General features: G+C 37.6%; 1 long non-coding RNA gene across 1 annotated transcript; it reads left to right on the top strand.

Annotated features, from left to right (window-relative positions):
- The first annotated feature begins 877 nt into the window (after positions 1-877).
- LOC121076281 lies at positions 878-22562 on the top strand. The gene is made up of 6 exons (XR_005823441.1): positions 878-1040; positions 2470-2541; positions 2831-2885; positions 12825-13022; positions 15274-15457; positions 21727-22562. It is a non-coding gene; the product is annotated as an uncharacterized LOC121076281 (long non-coding RNA).
- Positions 22563-23138: the final 576 nt, after the last annotated feature.

Here is a 23138-nt window from a genome sequence, read left to right as displayed (position 1 = left end):
TCCTGATGAAAATTTCAACCCTATTTTTTTTTTCTCTTTTTTTTTTTTTTTTTTCTCCTGTCAGGAAATGCAGTCTATACTGTGGTCCTTTCTAGATTTCTAGATGATGTTTTAATTCTACCTAAGGTCCTACCCAACATGATTCCTTTTGGAAGCAATAAGACTTTCCCAGACAAGACTTAGTGAGGTAACGATTCAGAGACATAGACAGACAAATAAACTATTTGTTTCAACTTAATTATTAATGTAGTGTTATCACTAATGATAACACAAAATGACATACCTTCCAATGAATTCTGCTCTATTTGTGTATCACTTAATATAAGAGTGATTCTTTATAAGCCATAGAAGCTGACATCTCAATATAGATAATTGCACAAAAATGGTAAGGAAAAGGGGTGCAAGGAAAGGTAACATAATTGACTGATGTAAATTCAGTCATACATCATAAAAATTCCACAGTTGCTTCTGTCTTTCTTTATTGAATATTTTTTTCCTGTTATTACTGATCAACTAATACATCCTTTAGTGATTTAAGAATAACTTAGAGAAAGACATTTCAGCAAGGTGAGCTCAAAACTGTGATTTCAGCTTTGAATAGTTCTTCTCTATTGATCTTCCCATAATTTACAGCCATTTCCCGTCAGAAAGTTCTCTCCTGCTTTACATCAACCAAATTTGGGGCACAGTTTCATCCTTACGGAGAGCACCTGCTTTGTGTCCCATGTGAAGGGAGATTAGTCTCCAGCTATGTGAATTTGCTGCCCGTTGGCTGTGTTCACCATAAAACCAACCAAAACATTCTGCATGTTTTTAGGTGGAATTGCTCAGAGATTTGTAAAATGATTTTGATCTTGGATCTGAGCCTTCCATTAAAGTGCTTGACTTACCTTGACCACTGTAATTTTAGAAAGCTGACCCTTCTCTCTTGCAATTTACTCAGTGTTTTTAGCCTAATGCAGAATTTCCCTCTTCTGCAGCTGGGAGGAGAATATCCATCATTTCCAGATGTGGACATATGATCCAGGAGGCAATTGAAGGTATTTTGAAATCATATGGTTTGGCTTATGAATTTGGATTGGTCAAGAGAGATTTGCTTGAAATCCTTGAGAGAGTATGGCACCTCGCTGACTCGAGAGGCATTTTAAAATAAAACCTGAAGTTAAACGCATTTTATAGAGAGGCTTAAAACTTCTAAAATATAAATCTAAAATATTTATACATGGGCTTCAATGGAACAGAAGTTACGACCTCATATGTGAATGTCTAGGATTTGTTTTTTCCTTCTACCAGCCCACCTGGAATGACTTTAGCTTTCAGCTTTACCTCAGGCTGTACCCAGGTTAGCTTCAAGTGACTTATGACTCCATCAATCTGCACAGATATGTGCTGTGCTCCTTCAAGGGAAGCAGTTCATCTTCTATATGACTGCATCTCCACCTCTTCCAAAGTTCAAAGAACCCAGGACAATTGCTTATTCGGACGGGCTTCCAGTAAGTATAAGAGATGCTCTCCCTGCCTTCCCCTGTGAATCAGGACTTTCTGGTGAACTTTGATCGAGACAAAAACTTTCAGAGTAATCCATCCCCTGTTGAACTAGAAAGACGTGATGATGGTGATGAAACATCAGGTGAGATTGCTCAGTATGTTTTAAGGAGCTTTGAACTGGAAATGGATCAATTTAGAGCTCTTTTCTAAAGTCAAAGGAGCACATTTTTTACGATCCATTTCCCATGAACTAACAACTGTTCCCTATCCAGCAGACAGTTTACTTGTAGCTATTTTGACTTGCATTATTCCACTTAATGAAGATAAACATAAGTCAGACACAGGAAAGCCACAGAATGACTATGAACGGGAAGCATTCCAAGTATTCAGCATTTACTAGACAAAATTGGCCAGTAATTCTTTTTGCTTTTCACTGAGGATAAAAATCCCTGAAAGATAATAATCATCATTGTTTGAACTAATATAGCACTTTCATCCAGTGATCTGAGAACACTTCCCAAATATACTGTACTGAGAACAGCAGTGTGATTAGATTCATATTATTTAAAATACCTGTTTTACAGACAGACAAACTCATGGGTCACCCAGAGGTACCATGACTTCCCATGGGTCACAGAGTCAGAAGAGTACAGAAGATTTCTGACTACCATTTCTATGATTTCAGTGACATTGCAAAGAATGCCTAATATTGCTTACTTGAGTTGCTTAAATTATTGATATTACAGAGACTTTGGGGATGAATATATTTTCTGCTTACATCCAGCTTTTTAAAAAATTGATTCTTTTTCAGTAATTATTTGCATGGCTGTACACTGGGACATTTCATCGTGTAAACTTTTCATCTTCATAATGCTCAGGATTTTTAATTGGTGGATGATTAGTAATGTAGATCAAATGTTATTCTTTCTTACTCTTGATTGATTAGTATAACTTTTTTTTTTTACTTTTTTTTTTTTTTAGGCCAGAAAAGAAGGAATGTCAAATATTTAATACATGCAAGACTACCTTTGTGAGAAAATAGCCTCTTTCCTGGTAGGAATATTCATTCCCTAAATCTTTATCTGAACAAAACCTACTTGCCTGCATGTTTGCAAATAGTAAGGCATGGGTGAAACAAATGTTGTGAATTAAGATGGGTGTTAACAAATGCTATAGTTCACTCAGTTTCAGTGACTGTACAATTAATAAGTGATGGTGAATGGACTTGAATAATGCAATCTCTGCCGCTGGAGACAAATCAATGCACCCATGACTCTTCACACTGTTTCTGTCTTCAGTCATCAGATGACTTCTTAAAATGATTTAATTTCTTTATTTTTAGGTCTGTGGTTTAAGAAGTTACCTAGTCTTCTCCTGCTCATGCTCCACTGATGACAGTAAGTTGACTGTGATGTTAACACTGAAACACTGAAATCATTTGCCCAGACAGGCTAAATAGATCATGCCCTTCCTGAGTCTTGAGTCTATATCTTACAAACAGCACCATATGGTTAATTTTTAAGCCAACCAATCAAGTGTTTATTAAAGCAGAGTCTGGGGGGATGAGGAGGAGAAATGCTGTCTACAAAAGTCATTGTTCTGGTAGACTTCAACTCTTAACCCTTTGTAATGCGGCAGGAACAAATCCATGAAATCAAGCTCTGACTAATCAGACAAGTTTTAAGCTGGGGAGATAAAAAGATGGAGGTACAGGTAGGCATCAACTTGTGGACCAAAGGCATCTAAAATGTTATTTAGGTTACACGCTGAGATAATTGTTGATTTATAGAAGCAGTGGGTAGAGTGCTGACCTGGGATTTAGGGTCTCCAGGTTTTATTCTTTATCTTGAAATTTTTTTCCTCTGACCTTGAACACTTCACTTTCTCCTTCTACTTTATCCTCACATCCTCAACTTGTTTGCAGAGAATAATTCCACTCAGGGCTTGTCCTTAACAAAAATACATTTCCAATGCCTACCTCAACAATTTGTATAAACCTTGAGCTGAATTGGGACAAGCAGGTTCTTTGAATTATAGCAGCATACAGGTCGGCATAAAACTGGAGTCATTTAATGGGGAAGGTCTCAGTGTTTTAATTAGAAAGCTTAAAACTACTTCTTTATTCTTTCACATAAAGTTAGATTTGAAGCAGATGATCAGAATTTATTTATGCATGCATTCAAACAAGAAAACATTGTGAGAAAGCTTAAAGTTTTGTGTTAAAAAAAAAAAAAAAAAAACACCACCAACACTATTTGGGAAATGAAGTCATCTGCAGAAAAAATACTGAGACAACAAAGCAGTCTTCCAATTCCTGTGTTTTTGGGTAATAGCATGCCATCTTTAGTATTTATTTCCCTAAGAGCTTGCTTTTTTTTTTTTGCTTTTTTTTTTTTTTTTTTAACAGATGTATACTCCTTTCATTGGTGTTTATTTAAAAGCCTGCCAATATATCTGAAATCAGCACATACTGAATGTTGATGCACCACCTTGCCTAATTGACTTAGCTGGAAAATAAACAGTGAAAGGCTATTTTAGTAGCAAACTACTTGATACAACTACTCATTCCCTACCTTTATCTAAGTACCACACAGGCAGACAAGCACTAGCACCGGATAGCATGGACGCAAGGTTGCTACATATGTTTTCTGCTGTCTTTACCATTTTAGGGACAAACTTGGTATTGTTGTCACTGTAATTCATTGAATCAGAAGAATAACATTTTTATCTCTGCTGCCCTAAAACCTTGATAGCATTAATAAAATGTCATTAGAATCCTCAGAGCTTATTAAAAGTTATTATTTTAAAAACAATAGGTTCCTGAATATTCACAGTAAATAAGGATTATAAGGCTATTCACGCAACGTGAATAATTTGCTGCTAATAATATTGACACTCAATCTGTCTGCAAAATGTCTCTGTTAGCAGGAAACAATCACACTGGGAGGTGTTAGGATTTGCAGTGGAGTGGCAGAGTGAAGTAATTAAAAACTGATTGGAAAATGTATTTGAAGTTCAAAAAAATATTTTTCTGCCTCTTTAATATGGAATATTAAAAACTAAACCAACGCATTATTAGAAAGAGAGAAACTGTTTTCTGCTAGTTTTGCTTTCCTTAAAAAAAAAAAAAAAAAAAAAAAAAAAAAACAGCAACCACAAAACACTAAAATATGGGTTTGTTTACTGAAAGAGACCCAAGTTGGAACATATTGGCTAAGAAGGTGGAGAAATAAAGTTCTTCATCTGCTCCCACCAAAAAAATTGTAAATCTTTGACCATGTAGTGGTACTGATCACTGAGCTGGGACACGGGGAAGCTGGGTGCAGTTTTTCAGGCAGAAACAAGGAGGAAGGTCTGTAGCAGAATGAGATAAAGAGGATTTAATGAAATTGATATTTCAGTTTCAGGTAGTGTGCTCTTTCCACACAAATCTTAATTCTGACATGATCTTTTGTTCAACTTTTCACTAAATGTAATGATTATTCCTGTGAAAATATTTTGCAGATGAAAATGACCATTTGCATTTGAGTTGGGTTAAGAACTGATACATCTTTTTGAATGAATACTTTGGGGGTTTTACATTAAAGATTTTCTATCACATATTTCAGAAGTTAATATTAATTTTTGTTAATTTAGCACAAGGGTTACTCCCCTGAAGCTATTTTTGAGCTCTTATCCATCTTATTAGGGTATTAAATGACTACAGATTTTTGCCATTGATATAAAAGTGTCTTAGTGTATTTATGCTACAGGTGTCCTTTATTAGAATATGATTTTTATACCATATCATTAAAAAGAATATAAAAATAATACAATGACAAAATATAGATTTTTCATATGTCTTTGGTCATGAGTATTATTTTAAGATAAAAATAGTAAATCAAAAATAGAAAGCAGTACAGAAGAGTCATTGTATTACATTTGATGTAAAAAACTTCATTATGATAGAACCTTTAGTGTATTTAAATAAAAAATATATTTCTATGTGTTATTGTTTATGGCTCAGAATCTTATTACAAAAATTTTATTTTACAGTCTTTTTATTTTTCCCTGAAAAAGCTTCTCATTTTTGAACTAGCTATTAAGTGTACAGACAAATTATTTATTTATTGTAATTCTCCTTTTTAGCTTATTCTGTATTTGCTTACTATTCACTTGCTCACAAATACTGCTGTACTCTTACTACAGTAAATTAGTAGATTTATAATATTTGACTCTGAGAGAACATGGGTTATCAGACAAAAGAAAATCCATGTCCAAGAAGGTCATTTCTAAGTCATGCTGGTATTATTTACCCAAACAGCTAGACTTATTTTGTGCATTACATACGTGTTATATATGAAGGGAAGAAGCACAGGAAATTTTGTACTCTTAATATTAATTTTCTAGAGAAATGAGACAGAACAGTTCAGGTTCAAAAAGCTTGCCTATTCATAACATAAAAGGCAGAAAACTCTTGGTTTGAGCCAACAAGAGGAATAGAAAGCTTTGCTGAACAGAATGACAGTCCAAAATAGCTCAGATTTGCAATTCTCATGCAAGTAAATCTCCCATTGATTTCCATGTGAGTTCTACCTCCTCCAAGCTGAATGGTGGCTCTGAAGATATACCTGTGTTCAAAACTTGCTTTGAACACACAGGCATGTTGCAGCCAGATAGATAGGAGAAAATTGGATCTCATCAGGAAATGACCAGCGCAAGAGGAGGTTATGAGTTTATTAACCTGATGAATAAAAAAAGTAAATATTTGGTGTAAAACCTGTCAGAGATTACACTTGTAAAACTTCTAATTCAGCTATTTCCTCTTATAGCTGTCAAAATATGTCTGGGATAAGTTAATACAACATTACACATTTTAGAAGCTTTTGCTCGAACTTGAAGTTCAATCTTTTTTTTTTTTTTTTTTTCTAGCAAGTTTTTTCCTTTCTCATCAACTTGTCTTATCAACAGCCTACATTTTTTGTCTGTAGGCTGGCTTCTCAGCTCTTTATTTCCATAGCTATAGTCTTTGCTCTATGTTTTCAAAAAGCTTTCAGAGTGCCTAAAACCAATTTTTAAAACAATGGCAACTTGATGGGCTGAATGCCACATGGGTAATTACTGATGGGCTTAAGGAATGAGATCTGCTCGGGCACTGGAGTCTCACTGGTGTCTCTACAGCCGGTCTCTGCTCCTTAATAGCTTGTCTGGAGAAGGCTAGAGAGGGAGTTGTGTCCATGATACAACTTTCAACTGAAGGAGATGATAGGTGGAAAAGGAGAATGCAGCAGGTAGAAAAGAAGAGCAAAGGAACATCAGGGAAGGGCTTCTCCTCCCCCCGCCATCCCTCCCCCACTAACCCCACATGAGTCAAATGACAATATTTTCCTAAGAAAATTGAAACTATTGCACAAGCTTTACCCACCAAATTTTCAGTACTGAGGAAGAAAAAAAATATATCTGAAGAAGATTTTGTTAATTTAAAACCAAACACAGCATATTAAATGGTTCTGTAGTCTCTCCCTTCTCCCACTAACTCTTTGCCCTCTAGACGAAGAAGGATTTATCTCATACATTTCAAAAAAAAGTCACCTCTCCGTAACCTACAGTTCATTCAGTCGAGGCTTAGCGTAAATAATCAGTATGGAAAACACCAATCAGCTCTGAAGAGCTCCTGGATTTAGGAGGAATACACTGCTTATGCCTGTGGAACTCCTCTGGGAAGCAAAGGAAGGAGAATGTGTCTTGATTTACACTGCCCTATTTCTCAGATCTGCCAGCCTCTCTGCTCTGTCCACTTCACTACCGTCAGAGACAAGCATATGGTGTTTACTTCTCTGACTGACATCTCTCTGGTTTTCCTCGCTCCTCGAGAGAATCCTCTCTTGCCAAGTCAATTTGCAAGGGCTTGGATGTAGCCATGGCCCTCTGGTCCAGATCCAAACTATTCCTCATTTTCCCTTGGCAAATGTCAGTAGAGGACAATCTCCCTCCTCCCTATAAAACCAGAGTTTCACCGAGGGAAATTCCAGTCGAAGGACTGACCCGACCCCGTGTGTCCTTCACTACTTCATTGATCTGGTGCCACATGAAGATGCCACCCAAGGACCATGGCAGCTCCTAGTGCTGCCCCTGTGAGCGCTGAGCTCGGGGGCTGGAGGGGAGAAGAGCAGCCTGGGTCCCAGGTGAGGGACTGCTAGGAAAGCCTTGCCAAAGGGCTGTGGACAGTCACTGGCATCACTGCTGCAGCTGATGTAGGCTGAAATGAAGAGGAGGTGCCAAGCAAGGGATTTGCATTTGCATTTGTAGTTTGTGAAGCTTAAATGGAGCTTGGCTTGGGAATGGTTTTAATATCCCAGGGAGTCCCCTTCCCCACTTAGAGACTCAAGCTGGGCACATTTTAGGATGAAGTTAAAAAATAAAAAAATCCACCCTGCTTTAAAATTGACTTTTTACGCTTTATTCCTTTGCTTTTCCTCCTTCTATCACCTCCCTCCAACACTTTGATCTGGTAGCAATGGCATCTTTATCACTCTTATCAGGTCCCACGTTCTTGGCTGTTCTTTTGAAGTGTGATTTCCTGTGTCTAGTGGTCAAGAAAGGATACTGGGTACTGCAGATTTCCTGCTGCTTTTCCTCTGTATCTGCAAGTTTTCTTTGCTTTCCTTCCTGTTTTTCTGCTTCATTTGTTTGTGCTTCCCTTTGCCGTCCAAACCTGCCTCTCCCCCTCAGACAGGTTCTCCCCCACCCCTAGATCATTATCACTCATCTATTTTTCTTCACCAGCATCTCAGAATGATCTTTCTCTTTTCTCTGTTGTGCTTTATCCTTCCCATCTCTTATTCCTTCTTCTTTCATCTGCTTCCTAAGCTTTTTTCAACTCTTTGTTTTTGACTCATGTTTTCTGGTCTTTCTAAGATGTTCTTTGGACTTCTTCTTAGGTCATTGACTGAAATGGAGAAAAGCCTGAAAATGAACCAGATGATCTTTTGGGATTTTGTCCAAAGCACGCTGGAGGCAAAAGCGACACTAATTGACTAATCAATGGGATTTAGGACAAATTCCCCATTCTTGCACCTCCTGAATATTTGCTAGTCTTTCCAGCTCTCTTCTGATGGCAGTTTGCAATCTTTGACATGTTATTAGTTTGAAAGAAGATCTGCACAGAGAGATTTCTTTTTACTATTATTATTAAGAAAAAGAAGGCTCTGAAGAGATATTTAGCTTTCACAACTAGTAAATGCAATTCCACATTTCACTACAAGCTCTGATTCTGTGTTGGGATTTTCCAAACCTGCGATGTATGAAATAATTCAGATGGTAAAACATTATTCAGGGGCCTCCCAATTATTCCCACAATACATATTTGGAAGACTGAATGGCACTGGGGCTGTTTTCTCTGCTTTTAAGCAAGTTTTTGCTCTCCACGCCAAGGTGGTGGTTCACTTGAAAAACAAACAGCCATGAGTTCAGCCTTTCTCATGCACCAGCGCTATCTGAGTGCATCCAGGCACAGGGGGAGTTAGGAAAACTTAATTTCAGCCACAATGTTGATATTTGGCAAATGAGTGGTTTTATGGTGCTTCATGCAGTTCTGTTATTTATTTATTTATTCTTACAGCTCCAGCACAGTGCCTTAATGGGTGAGCTGGGCTATCGCATTATCTTCTCTATCCAGCTGGGCACAGATTTGCATCCTGCTGCCACTGGGCAGGGTAGAATCTGAGCTTGCTTGCTGGGTACAGCGTAGCTTGCATACCCAGCTGAGCTGTAGCTTACCAGGGGATACTTCCCCTCTTGGAGGTACAAATGGCAGCTGCTTTAGGCGATAGGAGATGGCCTTGGCATATCCCTGCTCTGTCAGGGAACATACTGTACTTCGCTCTCACCAGATGCTCATGGTGTGTTATCATCCCGTTTTCACTCTAGGAATCATTGGCTGAAAAAGCACTAGGAAGGCTGGGGTGAAATGAATTCATATTTTATAACACAAGTTTATTGCAGCCTTTAAAATCTGATCTGAATCAATATCTTCCTATCCCAAGAAGACTTTCTTCTGAACTTTTCTGTAATTTCAGTCCATTAACTGACATGCTTAATACCCTGAATATATCAAGTCTTTGTTTCTCTTTTATTTTCAGAAGAAAAGAAAAAAAAAAAGAAAAAAAAGGAAGAAAGAATAAAAGAGAGAAGGAATAATTAGCAAAGTGTTTTTTTTTCTTTTTTTTTTTTTTCTTCATTTGATTATTATTAACCTATAGGTAAACAAATACAAGAACAAGAAGGAAAAGATAAAAAAGGAAATCAGAAGAAAAAGAACAAATAAAATGAAATCAAAACTTCTGATTTCAGCTTAAATTTCTTCCCTCCTTTGACAGTTAGCAGAGCCCACGAGAAGTTATTCTGCAAGATAATACAGTCCGGGTGGAGGAAAAGTGAACGACTCTCTCTTTTTAATAGGAAGGTGGATTGCTGCCTGCTAAGGGTGTTTTCAAGCAGGGATTCTTTTCTGTTGTTGTAGCTGGGTAGCAGCACAAGACAAAAGGGGACATTACAGCTTGCGAGCTTTCAGGACTGGGGGCTGAGGAGGAAAGGAGAGAAGAGCATGATTGATGGAGTTCTGGTTGGCTTATAAAGGGCAGCCGGGAGTGCAGGGAAATAATCAGGGAAAAGGGCGTCCCGTACTGGCTCTCTCAGAGGGGAGAAATGAATCCTGCACCTCTGCATTATTAAGTTGTCAGGCGGGCTGATGATGAAAATCTGAAGGTCAGGCATAACAAGAAGCACCTTATGGGGGGATCATGACCTTTCTGGAAGTGCTACACTCATGTTTATCTGCACCTAACCCTTATCCACAATTCTTCATTTGATAAGAACATTGGGAGAAGGGATGGGGAAGGGGAGGGGGGGAGGGGGGAGGAGGAGGGAAGTCCTCATCATATGTATAAGCAGTGTGTGAAATTAGGCTTCCTGTGAAACTGATTGTGGATGCTCAATTCACAGTGAAAGATAATAAACCAAAAGGACACACGAGGGATGCAGACAGAAATTGTTCACTACAGTGGAACTCAATAAAGGGAACAAGAGCTTTCCTAAATGACAAATTTGGTACAGTGGTGCTAAAATCAGGATTCTCCCTGGCACCACTGCAGCAATTTGCTCTCAGCTCTACCACTTTTTATTTACTTTGAAAGTCCTAATAATGTTAGAGAGTGGCTTTTCCATCTATTTATTTATTTATTTATCTCCAGCAATGTTGATTCTTTAACTGCTTACTTTAAACCAAAGAGTCAAGGTGAAGGACAATGAAATGTTAGATTCCAATTGATTTTTCCTCTCTAGTTTCCATATCAGAAATGAGTATAAATATAAATATATTCCAGGGTTAGATGCCTGTCCTATGCATGCCTTATTGACTGCTTTAATAAATGTCATGACCCCTTCTGCACACACATGCACACACAAACTCACACATGCTCGCAATCAAATAGAGGCATTGCTCAGATATAAATACAGTAATAATGGCAATCACATGGAAAATATTCCAAACCTAAATCTGCTCTTAAAATATGCTAACAAGATTTTTATTTCACCCCGATTTACAGCATCTTGACTTTGCTTTTCAAGTCCACAATGTACTTAAGGCATGACAAAGTACACTTGTGGAAAAGTGAAGTCAAACAAGACTTCATAATTATTGCAATATATTCACTTTTCATGCATAATCCTTTAAATTAGCAATACAATATATCACCTCTACTGCCACTAGACGCTAATGCACCTCTATTGAAAGCTATGTTAAGGAAAGTTATGTCCTATCTTGAAAAAACACATAACCTTCCAAAATATTAAATGACAGTAGGTTCCGATCCTGTAATTCTTGCATACTCAAGTAGCCTCATTAGCCTTGATTTTCTTACATCAATGGACAATAACCTATTAACTTTAATGGATTTACTAATATGTACTGATATGAGATCACAATCAGTACCTTTGGGACATCATATTTAAGAATTACCAGACCAGCAGGAAAAAGAATATGATGTATAAACTAATGAATACTTTTATTAGATGAATGGTATAATACTAGAACCCATCAACTGCCTTTAAAACGACTCTTTAATGAAGAGGTGACACTGAAAAATACTATGTTGTCGATACAGCGCATAAAGAACCTCCAGTATCAAGTAAAAATGAAAGAAAGTTTTTCTATTTCTATTGTTTAAGTGACCCAATTTATCTACTTTATTCTTTTGGCCTCCCACGTGCTTCCTGTTGCTGTGGTCTACTATTGTCTACAACTTTTGGTATCCTGTTAATAAGCAAAAACAACCTGTGTATTTTATAGTGACTTTCATCTGCAAATCTGGTACTGATCCACAGTGGAAGTCAATACAACTTAATGCTGAGGAAGCTGAGGTATGGGAAAAGAAGTGACTTGTCCAGAGTCACTGAGAATACTAGTGATAGACCCTTGGTCAGCTGGAATAAAATTTGGTGGTCTCCTCATTTTTAACTTTTTCTTTGGGCTTCCCTCTTTCTAGAGTTGAGCCATGATTTGGGTTTGAATTAGATTTTGGGATGAATTTGGTGGAGCAGAGCCATATGCCCTTGTAGAAGACAGTAGAAATCTTTGTGGAGCACAGTAATCTAGGGTGAACAGGAGCTGGAGAAGGCAGGCATCTTAGCTCCATTGGAAATCCCTTTTGACTAGCAATATTTGCAGCAGGCTTTGAATGTGCAAGCCCATAAGGATGTAGAAAAATATTTTCAAGTTCATTGTGTGGAGAGATTTTCCTCTTTGGGCTATGAACTGCTTCAGTTTTTCTACACAGTCTCAGTGAGTCTCACAGCCTTTCAAGGAAAATGGGAACTGCTAGGTGGCTGGCCCTTTCAGATTACATGACCATTCCCAAAACCTTGGCTTCATAACTAAGTCTCCACATCTACTGTGATGTGATCATCATGGAAAAATAGATTTATCTTGGCTTACGTGTATTCACTCAGCAGTGTACTTGTTTTATCTGTATAATGTGAGCCTCCCACAACATTGCTTGGAAGCAAAAGCAAAATACAAGTAACTATGCAAAGTTTTTTCCTCCTCCTCCTGTCATCAGAATTGAAACTGGCTGATAGATGAGACAGAGACATGATCTCATAACGTAGTTTGTTAGAAACTGAAGCTAACAGATAATCTATGTTAAAACTTTTGGCCAAATCAGGTTTTCTTACAGATTTCAGCAAGTGCGTTGTTTTATACATTTATACAAAACATTCTCATTATTGTTTACTTTAAAATCTCATGCTATATATTAACATATTTTTTTTTTCTTTTTTTCCATTTCTTTTCCTTTCAGGTTACCAGAAAATGCTGTAATGTTGATATTACTTAGGAAGGCTTTGACTGTCCAGCATCCATAATGACAGCATTAACTAAAGAAATTCCGAGCCAGTAAAAGAGGGTAAGACACCAATGTGAGAAAAACCTACAGCCAACCCATCTCCAAACCCAAAGAGTTTGATTTGTTTGATGTAGAAGACAAAAGTCATGAAAGGTAGGTTATTCAACTGCTGATAGCCAAATGTGGTAAGTCCAATGGTAGGTCTTAAACCTAGTGGGTCTGAGCCTAACAGTGAAGAAGCCTTTTTCTTTACACTATCCAGAAGGATGAATGATGATTTCCAACTGAATACTTTTAAAATTAGATCTGACTAGTACTTGGTGGGAAAGTTCACCTCACCTAATGGATCATTTTTAGGCCAAATGCAGCTTTCATTGAAGGCAATGAAAATGCTTTCATTGACTTCAACAGGTTTTGATTCAGATCTCTATCTGGTAAGCTATATTAACATTCTGGAGAATCAAGGAAAAAAGCATTTATTTGGTCATTTGTAGTGTTTTTGAAGCTCTTTTAGGGATTACAAAAATGAGCTAATTTTTTTGATCAAACCTGAGGTTTTATACTCTATTAGTCAATAACATGGACCGAAACTTTTCATACTGTCCAGAAATATACAAGATACATTTAAAAATAGCTCCTGAGAAAGGAGTGCCACCTACCATTTCCACTGTTGTTTTTCAGCTGCACAAAGCGTTGCTATACTGCTTTAGTGATGACTATTTTTACTTTTTGTTTCAAAGCCTGCATTTGAAGGTGCGATAATCCCCTAAACTCAATGCAAATCTCAGAGGGCTGTAGGCTGGCATGGAAGATGCCAATTAAGGTGTGGTGCTTTCTTCAGAGCACGATAGAAGTTATGGCTGAGTTATAGTGTGGCAGAAGTACACACATTGCTTGGCCAACTTGCAGCTAAAAATGGCTTAATATCAAAACATGGCATTTTACAAGCAGGCAGTTAATCCTTCATAGGGGCCAGGTGCCTGTTTTAAATACGGAGGGACAAATCTGACGGGGGAGACTTTTATTTTCCCACCCATTTCTTCCACAAAATAAATAAAGAAAAAAAATCAGTTCCTTGTTTCCTCTTAGCACTTCTTAAATCTCTGCATCTCCAGTCATCCTATTTCTCTTGCCAGTCCATTTCTTTTCTCTCATAATGTCTCCTCTTGTTGGTGGTGTTTCCACCCATGTGGTTGCAGCAAGTTTAACTTTTCATGGAGTCAGCAATTGGTGTTTGTGTTATGCTGCTCATTACAGAGGTTCCTTATACACTGTGGTCTCACTCTTGAAAACCCGTGGTCTTGATTTTCTTTTTGGCTGTTTTTCCTTAGTCAACAAAACTGTATAAATCCATTCAAACTGAAAAAGCTATTGCTATTTGTGCATAGGATGAAATTCTATACGTTTGCCAAGAATGTGAACATCAAAAAGGTCAAGAATATTTAAGCAAAAAATACTGAAGGCTGTCTTGTTTTTGTCTTATGGTTTTCCATGATACATAATCTCTACTATGCTGTTCTGTATAGGTGAAGTTTTCTGTCATGGAATTTTATTCTCTGTTACTTAGAGATAAATTTAGACAGCTTCACATTGCTGTGTAAATCTAAAAGAATTCTAATAAAACAGATTAATGTTACATCCCTGATGGTGAGTTGGTGAACCTTTACCTGGATTTCCTAGAACTTTTGTCTGTGGGACAGAGAAATCCTGTTTCTATTTTCTAAATAACTGTTACTTCTATCATTTATTTTTTCCCAACTGGAGTACAATGTTAACTGGGTCATTCTCCACATGCCATTTCCTAGATGAGGACTTGTTCATGGCCACAGACCTAGTTAGTGACAGTGCTGAGATAAAAATTTTGTGTCCGTGTCATACAGGGACTTAAATTAATACCAAAGAAAAGGAATCTGAATTAGATATAAGCAAACATGCACAGAGACTATAGCATAAACTATTGAAAAATCACACCAACTCCTTCAGAGCTGAAACCTGTCCGGCTTGTGCTTCTATGGTGGAAGTCTGGAATTTCTACAATGTTGTCTCGTGGAAGATTAGTTGCTGGTCATCCTTAGAGGACTGGGATACTTTAAACAGCAGTTTCATTATAGTGATTTTACTGGGCATTATTTTTACTATGGAAAGTCCTTTAAAATTAATGGGAATTGATTTCAGTGGCCTTTGACATATTACTGAAAATAATATAGCAAAATACAACCTTTTCCCTCTTACTGCTACGTAAAGGCTTTAACTGAGAAAGCAGTTTACAATGGTGCCCCCATGTAAGGCTTTATTCAAAAGATTTTACGCTTGATAACATCTGAGCCATAGGAGCTGTATGTGGGGTTTAGCATCTTAGCAGCTGCAATTCTTAATCCTGATTCCGTTGCCTCCATATTAAAAGCTCCATGGTCACAGGACACCAGCTTTGGCCGTACTACATTGTCATTCATTCCTCCCCACCACACGCGTGCCTGACCATATAGGAAAATGAGTTTACAACCGACTACGCCTATGGGACTCCCGGAGGGATACAATGTGAGAGCCTTTACTAGTGGAGGATAGTTCTCAAAAGGTCTGAAAGTTTGGTAAGTACATCCTTAACCAAACTCTTTTGACCTTTATTCAGATTTGTTTTTGGAGAAGGGCAAAGGTTTGGGCCAATTCTTGTTTAACCCAACTGGCTTGTCCATCTACAGGCTGTAATTAGTCACTAAATCTCTGCCATACTTTGCTTTGGAGGTTAGGTCCCAATACAGCAGGGCACTAAACTTTAAGCGAGTAATTCTTTAAAGTCAAAGGGATTACTCTTCTGCTTAAAGTGCATATACTCATGTGCATATTTAATTGCTTTGCTCGATCAGACCTTGAAGAGTTAGGGAGCACGTGTTCTTGTTGTACAGCAGTGCCAAGTTGTTCACTTTGCCTTTGCATCGCTTTTCTTGTTGCCTGGGAATTTTCTATACAACAGCAGTGCAGAGAGAGACAACAGGGTGCAGTCTGGGGCGGAACTTTATCTGCTCCCAAAACGGGGCAGTGAGAACTCAGTTTTTGGTTTTGTGGACTTTTACAAAAAGCAGCAGGTTCAGAATTTGACCAGTCCCAAAACTGGAAAGGGGAAAGAAAGTTTCCTATTCCTATTTACTTCCGTTTCATCTGGACACAGGGCATGAGTAGCTTGTTTTAAGTCATTCATTTATGTCTTACACATTTCAGTCTTTTGCAGTAATTGATCATGTTTCTTCAAGCCTGATTCCGAGCTTGCACAAATAGGTAGTGATAGCAGTTTTACACCATTTGAAAATTTGTCTCCTTAGGAACATATAAGCCTTGTAAACATGCTTTTTGTTTTGCGAAACTTAGAGAGCAAGCAGCTGAACTACATCACGCAGGCTGAAACCTCACCTGAAAAACTGTAATACTAATTTTAAAAAATGCTTTTTTTTTTTTTTTTAATGAAACTAACCTTGCTGAGTGTACATCAAGGGTTTTATTACTGGCTCTACATAATAAAGTAATTGTGTAATTAGTAATACATTTATAACTCCTTTACTGAGGAAAAAGTAAAACATGCACTGCTTTTGTGTAAATCCTGACAGTGGTGATTTTTTTTCTCGAGAATTATACCATTATATCATAAAAGTGTCAAGGCATGAGTTTACTGTTCCTACTAATATTCTAAAATATTCTCTTAGGCTGACATCTCTGTCAATTAAAATTAAACAAAATTGCATTCTGCCATATACACTTCAAATAGGAAGCTTTCAAGTTTATGGCTGTTCTTTGAATTGATTTTTAAGATGGCATCTGTAAAACTTGGCTAGTACAAGATGAGGTAGGATGTAGTTAAGGTTCAGTCAATTTTAAAAATGTTTTAAAGATCATAAATTGACAACTGAAATAGACTGAGCATCCTTGGGATTTTGGGCTGTCAAATATAAATCTTTTTTTTTTCTTTTTTTTTCTTTTTTTTTCTAAACTGAGCTCTTGCAAAGTGAAAATTTTATGAAAACATGTTCTTCCCCCCCTTTGATATTTTTGCAATAAGTTACACAAACAAGAGGGCTTCTGGTGTTGTTTCCAGTTGCTTGGTCTCGCGGGATTTGGAATTCTTCTTCTCCTGGTGTTTCCCACAGAAATAGAGTGAGAACATGCTTTCTCACGGGACTGTATTTCTCATGGAAAATAATAGGGTTGCCGGCAGCAAACGTTTTCTGCAGTGATACCCTGCCAATAAAGTCTTCAGGGAAATTATTGCCCTCAATAAGATGAAGACTAGTAAATTGGAACCCCCCATCCCTACTCCACAAAGATATGTCTTTAGGAAGCTTTCTCCTTCTATTATTCCCTGGAAACCCTGACCCCAAGAAAATGCTATAGACAGTAATGCTTGGTTTACACTTAATTTTGTTCCCCAGAGTAAAGATGTCAGTTATGTGTGTAAAAAATAAAAAAAAAAAGAGCAATCCCCCCCAACATACACCCTGACCAATATATTTATGCCAGTAAAAGCCCTCGTGTAGACAGTTATGCTGAGAAAAGTTATTTTACAGCTTAGCTTTATTTTGTTCAGGGAACTGGTTCAAACTATAACAAACAAAGGTCCTTTTTGCTGTTAAAAACTGCATCCACTAAGAAGGAGATTTTTGATGCAGCAAACCCTTGGAGGTGTAAACTTGTCAAAGATGTGTTGAATGCATTCTAATATCTGGAAGCCAAGAGAAATTTGCCACATTAGGTTTTATTATTATTCTGAGAGGCAGAAAAACCTGGTTTTGCTAAGTCTCCAATTCCATCACAACCCATAATATTGCATATTAAAAATAGACTTTGTTCATTTAAAGCACACATTTTTGGAAGATGATCTCCTGGCCAAAGGGAATTCAAAGTCAAGCAATGTGCTTTCCGCTGTTGGAAATGCAACAGGTCTCTGTGTGTGGAGTGGCTAGGAAAATCTGATCATTCTTAGAGAAATATTTTCTGGAGAGGAGAAAAAAAAAAAAAAGAAGAAGAAAGCAGAACTGCCCCATGGAAATGTGCACTGGAAGAAATGCAGGTGTTAGTCACGCAGGAGTTCATGTCAAGAGAAATATTTCCCCAGGGTCCCATGAGAGGAAAGGGGAAAGGGGGGGTTATGGGGTGCCTGACCCAAGGAGTAGGGGAAAAAAAGCAGAGGCTGGTGACAGAAAGACCTTAATTCATGCACCATGCACTTGAGTGATATGTTTACTTTCAACCTTCAAGTCAAATTCAAGCAGCAGCCAAAAACCACAGATCAACACATTTTTAGTACAAAGTGGAATTAGGGTCATTGGCACCCTCGGTGCTCCACCAATTTCTGAAACAACATTAAATCCATATTAATACTTGCTTTTAGTTAACCATGTCAAAGGAGATGGTAATTATGGGTAGGCAGGAAGGTTGGGATGAAACCAGATAATTGCTGCTGAAGGAGGTAACATAAGCACAATTAGTTGAGAGAGTTATTTTTCATCTTGAAGGAGAATTTAAAACCAGTTCTGTTCTGGTTTAAATCACTTATTAGCTTGGAACATGATGGAAAAATAAGAGTCTGAAAAATCAGAATCCAACTAAATCCATCTTCATGCTAATAGAGAGATTGTTTTTTTTTTGTTTGTTTTGTTTTGTTTTAGGCTACCATTATCATAATTATGCCTTCTGACAGTGTTTCAGGTGTTGTAAATCAATAAGTGTTCATTGAACTTCTGTGGATCTTCACTGGCTTACCCTGGCTGAGAACATGGCTCAGTCAAGGTAGAAAGGACTACAGGTTCATAGAGACAAGACAAGGGAACTAGTTCTGGTCCAAAAAGACAACGGCATATTTAGCAGAATTTGGCTTTGTTATTCTGTTCCACTAGGGTGGGAGAGGTTGACAGATACAGAAATGGTCTCAAAGCCAAACTGCTGGGGCGAAGTAGGATGCATCAGAAATGACTTTGTTTTTCCATAGGTTGTGAATCAGTCTGTTTTCTTTAGCCCTGCTGCCCTGCTGGGTTTGGGGTCCTTGAGGCATCTCACATTTTCTTTAGACAGGTGGCAGCAATACAAATGGGATATCATCCAGAAGCAGCTCATGTGGACCAAACCATGGACCCCTCCAAGAGGCTTGGGGCAAGAAGGGGCTTTCAAATCCAACCTTCTCCATGGATTTGAAAGGCCTGCTTAGTGCCTAAGAAGGCACTAAGCCTGAGCAGCCTGAATGAAACCCCTTCTTCAAGCAGCCAATGTTAGCTGCAGAGGAGTGGAACTGCACTCTTGGCCGATTCAGGGGCAGACTGTGATTTTAGTCAGTCAATAACCACATAGAATTAGAGGGTAATGTTTATTCCACTTCCTGATTACTGATACCAGTCATAGCAAGTATTATTTTCTTTTTTCTTTTTTTTTTCTTTTTTTTTAATTAAAAAACATAAAGTAATTTTATTCTCACAGTGATCTGGAAAATAAATACATTTTTTCTCAGTAACTCCAGTGTAGCCAAAATGGACTAATGCTTAAGGAAAACAGCTATGCAAAGGTGTTTTTTTTTTTTTTTTTTTTTTTTTTTTTTTTTTGTCTCACCTTTTCACATTTGTGCGAAGGTCTTAGTTTTAGTTTTATTTCTGTTGGCTCAGCCATCTGTGCATTTTATTGCCTGTTCTATGGAACTTTGCAATGTTTTAGTGAAGAGCAGTAGGAAAGCGCTGAGGACAAAAATGAGTAGATATAAAGCCTTAGAGAAGAGAAGTGACACAACAAGTAATTTCTCCATTTGTTTCTCCTGATATTGAGCTGAGCTGGGGAAATTACTTTAAGTACATAAGGTGATACAATTACTACAGTTGGGTCTTTGTTTAATTTTCAAATAGACAGTTCAGTACACTGAATTCAGAGGTGATTGGTTATGGACTCTCCAGCCCTTCACCTTGAGGTCATTAGGTTTAATACTATCCCAGGTTGGAGTTCTGCACTCTATCCATTGTGAACAATTTATCTGATAAATTCATACCTTTTTATTTTTTTTTTCTCCTTGTGACTTACCTATTGACAAATTGAAATTTTCACAAATATGATCATGGCTCAAAAGTACTTGACATGTGGTTTGTGTGGTTTGACTTCAGCTTGTGGACTGACGACAGACTATCCACCATGACTGTTGCTTTAAGTATTTCCTATTCATGATGCCTGATTAAGATGCATAGCTACATTTCTCTGTCTTCATTGGATGACACCCGTATTGCAAAGAGCTTTCAACTGACCTCCTAACCCTTTTGGTGAAAATATATGTGCATGAGCATCCACAAGGCTCTCCTGCAGCTTTTTTTTTTTTTGTGGGCAAAGTTTCGTGCAGACAAGTGTTAATAGAAAGTGCCTGATCAAGAATAGAAATAATATCAAAGAGGAAATTTATTCACACTGATGTTCTGAAATGCTATTTTTGAACTGTTTCCCTAGCTATTGAAGTGAGCAAAAACCATTGTGCGAAAACTTCCCATGTGAAATAAATGTGTAGTTTCACTCCAGTTCTTAGTGAATATAAGAAATGCAATCACAGTATCCATGAGTAACTGAATAACTTTGAAGCAGTCTCCACAGCAAAGTCACAGGATACTTGGCATTCAGTGATGCCCTGGCCATATTACTCCTGGGTGTAGTACAGGCATAACTATCTAGCAATACATCAAGGCTCCTACACTGTCATTTCAGGTGGAGTACTTTTAGTAAGGGTGTCAATCTCTACATCTATTAACCTTTAACCAATTAATTTCACTTTAATTATTTTTTTTAATTAAAAAAAAAAAAAAAAAGAGAGAGAGAGAAACCCCAAATCAGTTCTACCTAGAGGTAAGAAATGACCAAACATCATCTTGCGGTTCTAATGCCAAAGAGAGAACAGGAATGCAGTCAAGGGCCAAAATTTGGCTCATTTAATTACACCTGCACAGTATTTCAATAGCATGCCTTGGTGAGAGGTGCTTTTAAGAGTAAAGTGCTTTGAAATAAAGCTATTAAATGCATATGGAGACATTGATTGATACACTCGAGTTATTGGGGGGGGGGGGGGGGGGAGAGAGAGGGAAGAGGGACGAAAAAGCAAAGGACTTTTTTCTTCTCTGTAAGAGTGGATTTGGAATCTTCAAGGGCATAGGGATGGTAAACGATTGCTAAAAGTCCAAATTAAGAGGTATTAGCCCATTGTGCAGCAGTCAGTCACATCATATTCGCATTGCTGTTTTCTTGTCGGAGGTTTTGCCTTGATCTGTCCTGGACCACATTGACAAGTCACAATTGAAGCATTCTAAATAATCCACAGTGAAATAAGGCATAGGGTGTCACTCTCTAGGCTACAGAAAGCCTGAGCGCAGTGAAGTTAGAAAGGGTAGCAAAGCCCTTTTCAGTCATGTTTCTCAGCCGATTAAACTCATTCAGGGCCAGGCTGCTGGAACGAAAACAGAAAGATCACCTCCTGTTCTCCAGTGTTTTGTTGGCAACAGCAGACAGATGTAGAAAAGTAGAAACATTTTTACTATAGCAACAAAGGGAAAAGGGGTGGGAGGCAAATGCAAAAAAAAGAAAAAAAAAAAAGAAAAAAAAGGGGGGGGGAGGGGGGGGACAATTTGCAGGCTTGTTAGTGTCCCAAGATACTTTGGGATAGTACTCTAGGTTAAGAGCGGTTGTCAGTGCAGATTGCAGTTCAAAAGGTTCATATGAAATGTGTGTTCAGTGCAAATCTGTGTCCTCTTTTCTCCCCCAAATCCTCAACTGGTACAGTAATTAACCATAAAAACAGATTGACACATGGTGATCCAGTTCATTAACATTTTTTGTTGTTGTTGTTTGTTTGGCTTTTCAGCAAAACCCATTTAAGAGTGATGCCTTCTTTAAGAGTATCCCATCCACCCATGCAGCCACACTGATGTGACATATTGTGACACAAAATGCCACAGAAAATTAAGCTGAGCCCTCCAACTGAAGACTTGATTTAGCCATACATTCTCCACAAGTCACCATTTAAATTAACTGTTGTAGATTCAAGCTAGGAAAATGATAATTCATCTAGTGTAAGTAGTTGTGTAGAAACAGTTTGCTGCTACTGGAAAAAATCTGCATAGTATGTTCTTAAAATATGGTATGTTTCATTTCCTATGGATAAAGACAAATAAATATAGTTGCAAGAAATGCAGCGCATTTTTAAGAGGTTGGTACAATGATTTTTCTCTGCTGCATGTTATGCATTTATGTACACTCAACATACAGTCTCTGCAAATGCATATTTACGTTTATAAATATGCATGCATATATACATCCAAATATATTTAATTAAAAGTTTTTTTCTAATTTTCAGTATAGAAATACCCATACACATATGGCCTGGGAATAAATAAAAATAAATTTATTTCTGTGCAGGTAAAAAAATAAAAAAAAATCAGCTAAAGGAAGTATGGGAACCAAGCAACTAGGGCAGTAAAATGGGGGACACATGTCCCAGCTTCTCCTCTAATAAAAATGTTCTGTTTAAAATAATAGTTACAATGGAAATACTGAAAAAGAACTTTTTCTTACAAAGACCTGTGGTTCAGGCAGTCTTTTCATATGTGGTTGACTTAGATTTCACTTCTGTAGAAAAAAAACAAATGGGACAAAAAGGATTTATACCAAAGTTTTCCTGCCTCCCAAATAAATTCTCTGGTGATGAACATATTCAATCTAAACATTAGCCCTCACAAAGCTGAATATTGCCCCAGCCTTGGAGTATTTAGCTCCTTAGAGAATTTGGCCATTAACCTTGGTATTTACATTAGTGTTGAGCCCTTTTGAAGAATAGGTCTTTGGAGGTGATAGTATAGTTAAATGTTTCTGGAAAATTTTACTTTAAATTCCTAGGTTTCTTAAAGATCTTAGATTTAAGATCTACTTCTTTTGACTTACATGCTTTTGGGTTAAAAAAAAAAAAAAAAAGAAAAAAAAAAAGGAAGAAACAAAACAAAACAAAACAAAACAGAAACAACTGCCCTCGGCCTGAAAGCAAGCAGTAAGTGCCAGGCAGGAATCAGCTGCTGGAATTGGCAGGGGGATGCTATGGGTTTCTGCACCAACCTGTCACCGTTGTTGGGATAACGAGTTCTGACCCCTTGGAAATCAGAGGAGGGTCCCCCGAGGGCACGTAAAATGATGTCAAGCACTTTTGCAAGTAGTCTAGCTTACATCTGAAGCACGTGAGTGTTTATGGGCAGTGACTGGTCTAGAGCATTTTAGTAAGCTCCT

Source organism: Cygnus olor, chromosome 11 (genome assembly GCF_009769625.2).
Source record: "Cygnus olor isolate bCygOlo1 chromosome 11, bCygOlo1.pri.v2, whole genome shotgun sequence".
Classification (NCBI taxonomy): Eukaryota; Metazoa; Chordata; class Aves; order Anseriformes; family Anatidae; genus Cygnus; species Cygnus olor.
Note: the sequence above shows the minus strand (reverse complement) of the source record. Positions and strands in the feature narration are given on the sequence as shown.